Genomic DNA, 11403 nt, shown 5'->3' with positions numbered 1-11403 from the left:
ATAGTTGGAAGAGCTTAGTGTTCCCCTGCTGAGATCTGGTGTGGATTTTTTTGCTGGAGCATGGTAACCAGGACAGCAAGAAGCCCAATCAGGAGGCAGGTCAGAGGCTAACTCAAACAGCTTTGCTTAATTCTGGGCTACTGCTGGGGCTTTGGGACTTGGGGCGGGGGGTGGCGGGGAAGAGTGTGTGGCAGCTGGCAGAGAAGTGTCTGACATTCTTGCATGCTGACATCAAGCTGCAAAGCTACTGCCCTCTGGTGAGTCAACTGCAAAAGGCCCACATCGTTCGAGAGCTGCTGCCCAATCAGAGAAGGTGGTGCCACGCCTCAGAACTCTTCCTAACCCTCAGCATTCTGTGGCCTTTAACCAGAGAAAAGAATGCAGAAATGATTATACTTATAAGAAGTACAGAATCTACAATAGTAACAACACTAAGATTAACTTCATATTTCCTTCTCAAGCAATTTATGACTATGTACAGCCAACACCCTGTATTTTACTCATTCAAAAATATTATGCTGAGGCAAGAGGGCATACTGTAGGGTTTTTCTGGATATTGAAATTAAGATGTACTAGCAATACATTGATATCCTGGGATAACACTGTGTTTCAATGGCAGTTATTGGAATTTAGCAATCATATCCATAGATTGTTAGCTGTTGTAACGAGAATTTTTTGTATAGATATGCATATGTTATATTCTATGATGAAAATAGAATATTTCTTCTCACTTTATTAAAGAAGGTTGTATTGCTCTTTAATAGCTTCTCTCAATTTCTGTTGAGAGGAAATCAGTGGGGAAATATCATGTATGAAGCAAGAGGGTAAATTATTTGCTTAGCACATCAGAAACTTGCTTGTCAGTAAGGGCAGAGTCTTTTCTGCAGCATTGCCACCATATGACATTGTCATATCGGGGAGTCCATAAAGAAGACTGACATTGTAAAAGATTAACTGGGTTTTACTTGCCAAGGCCAGGCATCAAGATGGCATGCTATAAAATGGTTAGAAGTGGGAAGGGAACCTGTAGTGGAGGCCATCTGATTTTAGCACTGGCTTTCCTTACAGTCCTACCATATGATATGGTTTGAATCGTCAGGAGCAAAAGGGTTCACTTAAGCTAGTAAAGATGCTCTCTGCATGGCTTTGGGAATGAGAGATTCTCAGATATAATGACTGTGGTATTATAGCACCTTGAGGAAAAGAAAGAAGAATTGGATCTGACATGAAAAAAAGCATGCGGCCAGCACTAGAACTGCTTCCCTTAGGACTGGAGATCTCTATTCTGCCTCTCCTACATGCTTGACATAAGGAGTTTAAGGGAAGCTTGATTATATGTGTTCATTCATTCATTTGTTCTTTCATTTATTCATTTAACAAAAATGTTGTTTTTGCATATCCTAAATCCCAAGCTTAGAAGATATGCTGTTCTTGTTCAGAAAAGGAAATATAATTTTGATGCAATATAATTAGTGCTCTAATGACAGCAACATGCGTCGGCCTGCGAGCTAAGTGTCGCTGGTTCGATCTTCCAGTCAGGGTACATCAGAGAAGGAAAACTCTGACTCCAAAAAACCTCCGCTGCCTTGCGGCATACCTCTTCAGGGGAAAGGCTAAGGGAGTAAACCCCGACAGAAAATCCGGAGCCGGAGTCCCTAAGGCGGTTTGACGTTGTAGTCAACACCGGCAACTCCTGCGGCGCACCTGAACCCAAGCTGTATCGACTCCGTCTTTCCCTTGGACCCTTCAGCTGCGAAGAGAGGGGGGGTCTGCTGCATGGGCAACAGCAGACCCTCCATATTACCCTGCCCAGGCTCTGTAGCTTCAGCGTCATCACAAGATGTCGATTCAACACGGGAGGAGACAGATACCGTGTCACTCCCGAGTCGGACTGCACAGCCATTCTCGGCGGTGCAGATAGACTCTTAAGAAGCTACACCATCGTCTCTCGAGACGGACGGCTGCCGACGACGACGACGAATGACAGCAACATGCACTGTACTCATTAGTTACCAGAAACTTTGTTTCCTGGGGGCTATAAATGAATACCTACAATATCAAGGAGGAACAGAGGTCTGAAGTGATTAAGTCCTACACAGCCTGGAAGCAATGAACAAAAAAAATTTCTTAAGCTTATTTTTACTAGAAGTTTGGGTCCTTAGCCACCATTTCCAGATTTGGGGAAAGATGACTAAAACTACAATGACTAACAATGACTAAAAGCTTAAGAAAAACTATCTGCAATGACTCTTGAATGCAAAGTAGTTCTTTAAATGAGGGTATGTTTGCGCTGATGGTGATTGTTAAGCAAGAAGCTGCACTTGTGAAAGCCATGGAAGGTGTGTTGTCAGAGGTAAATGAAAGTGATTGAATAGATTTGGAGGTTTCTGTGGGAGTTCTTGTTTTCTATTAGTGTTTCTACAAAACACTACAAAACTTAGTGGCTTAAATAATCATGATCATTTATTGATCTTACAAATGTGCAATTTGGGCAGGGTTTGATGGGGTCAGCTTCTTTCTATTCCATGCAATGACTGCTGGGCATCTGGGGCTCCTTATGCATTTCTATCTTTCTGTGATCTTTTCACATAACCTCTCAAGCATGGCAGCTTCAGGTAGGTGAACTTCTCACATGAAAGCTCCAAAAGGGATTGCCAGACAGAAGGTATATTGCCTCTTATGACTGGCCTAGAAAATTATGTAGCCTAACTTGTGCCAGACTTAATGAATTGAGGAGGTTAAAGGGTCCTGTCCAAGTTCAAGGGGATGGGACATAGATTTTTTTCTCTTAATGGGGAAGTGGCAAGGTTCTGGAAAAGTATATGAAACCAGAAATACTGTTATAGCATTTTTTGGGAAAAAAGCAGCATAGTGTAGTCATTACAAAAAAGAGATTTGACATATAATGGGCTTTGATTTCAACTATAGGCACCACTGCTTACTAGACACAGTGCTAAGTTCTTTAAAAGGAGTATTCTCATTGAAGTTTAACAACAAACCTTTGAAGAAGAACTATTCTTATGCCATTTTATAGATGAGGAAATGAAAGATCAAAGAGGTTAAGAAACTTGCTCAAATTGGTAAATAGCAAAGACAGGATATTAACCAAAATAATTGTTCTATCAGTGCCTGCACTAGGATAGTTTGAATTTTAATCTGACGACTATTGGAAGTGACTAAATAATTTTAAACTGGCCAGTCCTATGGCCAATCTTGCTCTTTAGAAAGCAGCATGGAATATAAATCAGGGGCTGGCAGCAGGGAAAACAATGAGAAGATAGTTGCTCTAATCCAGGTGAGAAATATTGAGACATCTGAAATACTGAAGACATGAATAGTGTAGGAGATGTGGAGGAGGTCCAAAGAAAGTAGTGCTAGTCATTCTTAATTACTGATTGGATGTGCAGAGAAAGAGAGGGAATTTCTGTAGCCATTAAGTCAGCTTTGAGTGCCACTGGCATGTGCATTATTACATAGGGCTCTAAGGGAAAGAAAACAACCCCAGAGTGTCTTCCAACCTAAAGCACATTTCCTAAATCCTTCTACTCTCAGTTTAGACTGAAAACAAACAAACAAAACAGACTCCTCTTGAAGCTCTCAGATCTCTTACCTCGCAATTCTAGCTGTCAAATTCCATGCTGAGCTTCCTTTCCTACACCCCAAGCCCTTGTTCCACAGATTACAATAATTATGTGTACTAGGTGGCTTTTCCTTCCACATCAGGGGCCTTGAAGGATGACCTATGGCTGCTTTCTCCTGTAAATATGCACACAGTTCTTTGGTTCTTACCAAGGATGACTGACTAGTGCTGTGATGTGGTCTTCAGGTAGCCAGGGGGATCTCCATATGAGGACTGCCTGTCATTTGATTTCATTGAGACTTTCCTTTGGAGGGACAATATGTGCTTGAAGGACAGAGAAAGAATATGTGCCATTAGATAAAGCATTCCATATCTCTGATTAAAAATTTTAATCTATTGCTGGGTCAAGGTCTAAGAATCAAACTGGCTCACAATAGGAAAGTAAACTAAAACAAGAAAAGAAACCAACAGACAAACCCCAAACTGTTTATTTTCTAACTATGAAAATATTTGTTTTTTCAAATTATTTTCTTTAATTTAGAATAATTTCTGAGATTCATATTGCTGTAACCTTGTCTTATTTACTTGCTTGTGTCTTCTATCTCTTTCTTTTAATAAGATTAATTTCTGGAAGGTAACTTTATTCTTATGCTACATTTTGAATAAATTATTGCTTCTCTCAATGAGCTATGGAGGTTGGCATTTGATTGAACAGCTTTTGTCGACTGACTGTGGTTTTTAAGATATGGTGAGCACTCCATTTAACTCAGCATTTCAGACAGTAAATCACTTGAGAGGAGAGTATTACACTAATTGTTTGAACATTTGTCTATGCACATTGCTTGGTCATTCAACAGACAGTTATTAACTCTGCCATTGGCTTTCACTCTGAAGTTATAAGATAGTTAAACTATACTAGTGCATAAGGTCCCTAGATGCTCACACATTTTGGTCACAGTGCTGCTATAGAATCTCAAACCTAGCTTTTCTTAATAAGCAGGGGGAGGCTAAAACTTAGCTTTTCACACTGAATTATTCCTTTAGAGAAATCATCCACTGTACCTCAATTACAACTCAACTTTTTCAATTATAAAGAACCAAAAAAAGACTTCAGGTCAAAATGGAGGAGTATGTAAACACACTTCATGTCCTCATGCAACCACAGAAAGAATTACAACTAGACCTCAAGACAAATAACACCCAGAACTGTCAGAAAATTGAGTTGTATGAAAGTCCAACAATCAAGTATTTAAATAAACCACATTCATCCAGATGAGTAGGAGGGGTGGAAATGTGAACATGCAGGGAGAGGTGCAAAGATGTCGTGTAGTGAGGAGAGGTGGCAGAGGTGGCAGAGATGGTCCCACATTCACGTGTGGTGGATAAAAATCAGGAGGGATACCTTGGGGGTGAGTGATCCCAGCCCCAGGCCAGACTGCACAGCCCAGGGTTCCAGTGCCAGGAAGATAAATCCTCATAACTTCTGGCTGTAAAAGCCAGTGAGGATTGGGGTGGTGGAAGAAACTGCTGGATTATTAGGAAACTCTACTCAAAAGGTCTGCATAGACTTAAAATGTACACTGACCCAGCCTCTCTGGAATTCAGCACCAGGGCAACAACTGGAAGGGTGCCAGTTGTACAAGGCAAGTGCTGGGCAAACCTCTAGAAGCCAGGCTCCTTCCTCTGAGCCCTCCCTTCACACAGACTCACAAAGCAGTGAAGTGGGTTTCTCCATATTGGTGAGTGCCTAAAACTTACCTGCACAATTTACAGGTGTCTTTTCTATAATAGGCCATGCTACTAAGAAAGAGAGCAAAGCAGCTCACCTAATACACAGAAACAAACACAGGGAGGCTGCCAAATTGAGGAGACAAAGAAATATGGATAAATGAAAGAACACAACAGAACCCCCCCCCCCAAAGAACTAAAAGAAATGGAAATAACAAACCAATCAGATGCAGAGTTCAAAACACTGGCGATCAGGATGCTCAAAGAACTCATTGAGTAAGGCAAAAAAGTAAAAAAGACCCAGGAAGAAATGAAGGCTATCCTAAGTGAAATAACAAAAAGTCTACAGGGAACCAACAGAAGAGGGGATGAATCTGGGATTCAGATCAATAATTCGGAACATAAGGAAGAGATAAACAGTCAACCAGAACAAAAAGAAAAAAACAAGAATTTAAGAAAATAAGGATAGTCTTAGGAACCTCTGGGACATGTCCAAAACATACCAACATCCAAATCACAGGAAAGTCAGAAGGAGAAGAGGAAGAGCAAGGAATTGAAAACTTATTTGAAAAACAAAGAAAGAAGACTTCCCTAATTTGGTGAAGGAAATAGACATAAAAGTCCAAGAAGCACAGAGAGTCCCAAACAAATGGGACCCAAAGAGGAACATACAGAAACACATCATAATTAAAATGTCAAACGTTAAAGATAAAGAGGGAATCTTAAAAGCAGCAAGAGAAAAGCAAACAAAGAACAAAGTAACAGTTACCAGGGCAGAGGCAGGGAGGGAGAGAAGGGAAGTAAGTAGGGGAAGGGTTTAGTAAAGGAACTAGTATAAATAACCCTTGGACATGTACAACAAGATGGGGATTGACTGTGGGATAAGGGTTGGGCTTGGGGGGGAAGCAATCGGGGAAAAAGTGGGACAACTGTAATAGAAATAAAAATAAATCAAAAATTAAAAAGAGAGAGAGAGAGAGAGAGAAAAGCAGAGAGTTACCTACAAAGTAATTCCCATAAGACTGTCAACTGATTTCTCAAAAGAAACTTTGTAGGCAAGAAGGGACTGGCAAGAAGCATTCGAAGTGATGAAAAGCAAGGACCAATAACCAAGGTTATTCTATCCAGCAAAGCTATCATTTAGAATAGAAGGGCAGATAAAGTGCTTTCCAGACAACGTAAAGCTAAAGGAGTTAATTATCATCACACCATTTTTACATGAAACGTTAGAGGGATTTATTTAAGAAAAAGATCAAAACTATGAACATTAAAATGGCAACAAATTCACAACTATCAACAACTGAACCTTAAAAAGCAAACTAACCAAACGAGCAGAACAGGAACAGAATCATAGATATGGAGATCACCTGGAGGGTTATGAGCTGGGGGAAAAGGTGCAGGGATTAAGAAGCAAAATTGGTAGGTACAAAATAGACAGGGCATTGTTAAGAATAGTATAGGAAATGGAGAAGCCAAAGAACTCATATGCACTAACCATGGATATGAACCATGAGGGGGATTGCTGGAGTGAATGGGGGTGCCAAGAGGAGGAGGGCAATGGGGGAAAATTTGGGACAACTGTAATAACAAATCAATAAAATATATTTATTTATTTATGTTTGCAATAAAAATAAAGAACCAAAAATAGAGCTACTTTATGCTTTTGAAATTTCCCCTGTAATGGGAATTTCCAATGAAACTCACCAGATTGGTCAATGGCTGTGAATGAATAACTGATGAGGTCATATTTCTTGTTATGGACTACTAAAAACATAGTGGAGTGGAAAAAAATATTAGATTATAAAAGTTAGAGAAGAGTCTAGTTCCTGTTTAGAGGTCTTTTTGCTTGTTAAAAAAGCTCCCAAACCACAAACATTGGATCAGGAAAAAATGCATATTTTGATCATCTAAGCAACTTTTCCATTAATTAAACTTTGCATGCAGTGGATTGTTTTTCTTTTTTCCAGAAGGGAACCTCTTTCTTGGGACAGCTTTAGCAATTTAACTACATCTTCCAAGCATATAGAGCAAATAAGTGGCAATCATTCATTAGTTATAAAGATAAGCCAAGGAATGAGAGTACTTTTGCAGGTCACATCATCTGAAAGAAACTTTGGACTGATCCTTTCCTGGTTCAATAGTTCAGCCATAAGACTTACTTTCCCTATCAGCTGACTCAAGCTGATAAGGTTTTGAAGCAAGCAAAGGTTCTTTATGAGCTTTTATTTAATTTTCCTTATGACATAAGGGTTGGGGGGATTAGTCTTTAGAGAGTTACTTCTGATTGGTTTTTTTTTCTTTTGAATAACTCACTGTGTCCCCTGATTGGACAAAGAAAATGGAGTTTGATTAAACATTTTTCATTAAATTCCTAATGCCTAGCCTAGAACCTTTATCCCAAACAGGTATCCTGTGAGTACTTTTGGAAAGAATACTTATAAACTTAGATTGGTGATTGACTAGTGATGAACTTGATTCAAGAGCAGAATAATTAATAGCAATATTGTTTTGCGTGCACATCAAGTGGATTAGATGCAGATGATGGAGATGATGGTGAGACTGAGGGTGTGCAAGTTCTCTGAAATTGCACATGAGATGTTATCTGCTATTAGAATCAGCTGAGTATCTCTTCTTTTCAGGAATTTGGCCCAAAAGGAATTCATTTAGAATTGTTAAATGATGTGTTAGGCTTCAATAGATTACAGGAAGTTGCTGAGCTCCCATACTTTATCTCACTCACTTTCCCTTCTACTTCTATCCACCTCCTATATTCCCTTCTATTTTGTCTGGTGAACACCAATAGTAGAACATTTTCTGCAGCTTCCATCTTAGTTTGTATTCTAGGCCTGACTGTCACAAATTCACTGTTGATCCTATTGAACTCAACTAACTTCCCTGAGCTTTAACTTCTTCTTTCCTGAATTTTATTTATTAATAAATACATAAAAATATTTACTGATAATTAAATAGATGATGGTAAAAGTGCTTTACTAATTCTATTATTCTGAGAATAGACACTAGTTAGAATAGTGTGAAGTCAATACAGGACCTGCTGTTTATTATTTACTAAGATGCCGGTATTAATCAATCACCTTTTTTCTTTAAAGGTTGAGCTTAATTCTCTTATATTAGGTAACTAAACACATCATATTTGTCCATATGAATATCCACTGGGTGCCTGATATTTAACCAAGTAAAATTCTTGCCTGCAGCTAAGAATCTAAGAATCTCTTCTGGTACTATGCCTTGTATGTATGAAGGTTGAAAAACCATCAAGTTTCATTCTCTAATAGGACTTTAGTTCTAACATAGATTTTCTGGAATCTTGGAATACAACAAGTGAAGATATACATTTTGGCATTTTCTTTTTCTAAGGGTACAAATATCTATATGTCATAATAACATCATCATTATGACTTGTCATTTATTGAGAACTTAGCTGCTACTAAATATCTTCAGTCTTATTTAATTCTCTCATAGTATGGTAGTTAGTTACTATAATTATTTTTGTTTATGAAATTATAAGTGCCTAAAATATATAGGGACAGTTTATTGTAGTTATAAAGTAAACACCTTATACACACCTCTCAGTTTAAGAAATACAACTTTACCAGTCCTTAGAAATTCCCGCATGTCCTCTGTAGTCACATCCCCTTTACATCTAGAAACAACCACTATTCTAAATTTTGTGTATATCATTACCTTATTTTTTTTTAGTTTTTCCATCTATGTATGTATCCCTAGATAATACATGATTTAGTTGTACTTGTTTTTGAACTTGATGTAAATGTAATTTTGTAGTATGAATTCTTATAGAATTTACTAGTTTCTCAATATTTTATTTTGATATTTATTGTTTTTGATGTATGCAGCAGCTATAGTTTATCTATTGTTATTGCTGAAAAATATTCTATTGGATGATTTTGCTACAATTCATTCTACTGTTGGTGAATATTTAGATTGTTTTAATATATTGTTTTGCTGATATGAATGATGCGGCCTTGAATACTTATACATGCCTGGTGTGTGTAAGTACATATGTATGCATGTGTATGTATGTATAGGTTGGTATCTTTCCGTCTTTTTATATATTTTAAGATGCAGTGGGAGGCAAAGGCCCAGAATTACAAAACAATTTGTTTTGTTTAAAGTATATGGTCAGAGTATTGAGGCTAAAGTCTGACCCAGAAGTTTATTTCAGAGTTTTCATTCTTAATCGCAATACCCTATGGATCCCCATGATAGAGAAGAGGCCTTGGAGGGTTTATAATAACCTTCCCAAAGAGCAGGGATTCAACAGGGTGAGTTTGACTAATGTTTTTAATTATTTATCATTCAAAACATATATTAGGATTTTAGTATTTGTGAAATATTAACCAGTCACAAGAGAATGAGTTTATGTTTGGTACTATTGTCTCTTTCTTACAAGTTATCAGATGTCAAAATGTAATAATTATAGCCTTCATAATATCGATATATATTTGGCTTGAATTGTTATAGCATTTTCCCCCCATAAGAATATGATAGAAATGAAAAGAAAAACAGTGTAATACCCACCCCCCTCTCTGGCAAAGCTCTTCAGCAATATGTAACGATTGTAAGTTCATTTAATTTCAGTATCATTTAAAAATATTCTAAAGTAGATATACTAAACAAGTGTCAATAAATGTTTATGACATAACACTGACAAATTGTAGCCTGCTATAATCAAGATAGCATTGATAGACTCATACCTGCCATTACCATGACTAAACAGATGACCCTTTGTGGCACCCTCAAGGGCCACAATGGCTGTGTGACCCAGATTTCTTCTACTCCCCAGTTCCTGGACATGATACTGTCTGCCTCTTGAGACAAGACCATCATCATCTGGAAGTTGATAAGGGATGAGACCCCCCTATGGCATTCCATAGCGTGCTCTTCGTGGTCACTCCCATTTTGTTAGTGATGTGGTCATCTCCTCAGATGACCAGTTTTCTATCTCTGGCTCATGTAATGGAACACTTTGCCTCTGGGATCTTAGAGTGGGCACCACCAAGGATTTGCTGAGTGTGGCCTTCCTCTGACAACTGTCAGATTATCTCTGGCTCCCAAGATAAGACAATCAAGCTGTGGAATACTCTGGGTGTATGAAATATATAGTCCAGGATGAGAACCACTCAGAGTGGGCATCTTGTGTCTATTTCTCACCCAACAGCAGCAATCCCATCATTGTGTCCTGTGGCTGGGACAAGCTGGTCAAGGTATGAAACCTGGCTAACTACAAGCTGAAGACCAATCACATCAGCCACACAGGGTACCTGAACACTGTGACTGTCTCTCCAGATGGATGTCTTTGTGCTTCTGGAGGCAAGGATGACCAGGTCATGCTGTGGGACCTCAACAAAGGCAAGCACCTTTATACACTTGATGGTGGGAACATCATCAATGCCCTGTGCTTCAGCGCTAATCACTACTAGTTCTATGCTGTCACTGGCCCCAGCATCAAGATCTGGGACTTGGATGGCAAGTTCATTATTGATGAATTGAAGCGAGAAGTTATCAGTACCAGCAGCAAGGCAGAACCACCCCAGTGTACCTTTCTGGCCTGGTCTGCTGATGGCCAGACTCTCTTTGCTGGCTATGTGGACAACCTGGTATGAGTGTGGCAGGTGACCATTGGCACCTGCTAGAAATATCTGACGGAGCTTTAAAAATAAAATAAAAACACTGTCTTTCTGACTTGTAAAAAATAAATATAGCATTAATAACTTAAAAGTTTTGATATGTCAAAAAGTTGGGAAGGAGTAGTTGCTGTAGTAAGCAAAAACCAAGTGAGTGTGACAGTTGATGTTAAAGCTGCAGTTTTGATGTGAAAGGAACAAAAATGGAAGCCCTGATGAATCACTGCGTTCCTGGAAACACTTGGATGAGTTTCTTTGCTAGAAGTTTTTCCCACTAAACAATGACAAATATTTTCAAGGAACATGTAATACAATTTCTCTGTTTTATGTGTCACTCTCTGTTGGTTGCAAGTGACTGAACCCATCTTGAACTAATTTAGGCAAAAGAAGAAATATGCTGTTTTCTGGAATACCATGAAAAACTGAACAAAC

General features: G+C 38.6%; 1 pseudogene; it reads left to right on the top strand.

Moving 5' to 3' along the window:
- Positions 1-10052: 10052 nt before the first annotated feature.
- On the top strand, positions 10053-10980 carry LOC150012884 (small ribosomal subunit protein RACK1 pseudogene; annotated as a pseudogene).
- Positions 10981-11403: the final 423 nt, after the last annotated feature.

This window comes from Furipterus horrens, unplaced genomic scaffold, assembly GCF_987537825.1.
Source record: "Furipterus horrens unplaced genomic scaffold, mFurHor1.1.pri manual_scaffold_4, whole genome shotgun sequence".
In the NCBI taxonomy this organism is placed as follows: Eukaryota; Metazoa; Chordata; class Mammalia; order Chiroptera; family Furipteridae; genus Furipterus; species Furipterus horrens.
The sequence above is the reverse complement of the archived record's forward strand: the minus strand, read 5'-3'. Positions and strand labels throughout refer to the sequence as shown.